Here is a 228-nt window from a genome sequence, read left to right on the forward strand (position 1 = left end):
TTCACCCTCAAAATTCACATCACCCTATAACACCAAAACAATTCTCTTCTGACACTCTTGTTCCCATGAGCCACGCTCCTGGGAAAGCCCACTGTCAGGTCTCTAAAAATGGTACTTGAAAAAGAGCTAAAGAACAAGAGAAAAGAAAGGGAGAGAAAGAACTGAAGATCCGGCGAGACGGACAGGTTCATTCATACTTCAAAACAAATGCGGCACACACCTCCGCTA

The sequence above is a fragment of the Trypanosoma theileri genome (assembly GCF_002087225.1).
Source record: "Trypanosoma theileri isolate Edinburgh chromosome Unknown TM35_Tth_16_V1, whole genome shotgun sequence".
Classification (NCBI taxonomy): Eukaryota; Euglenozoa; class Kinetoplastea; order Trypanosomatida; family Trypanosomatidae; genus Trypanosoma; species Trypanosoma theileri.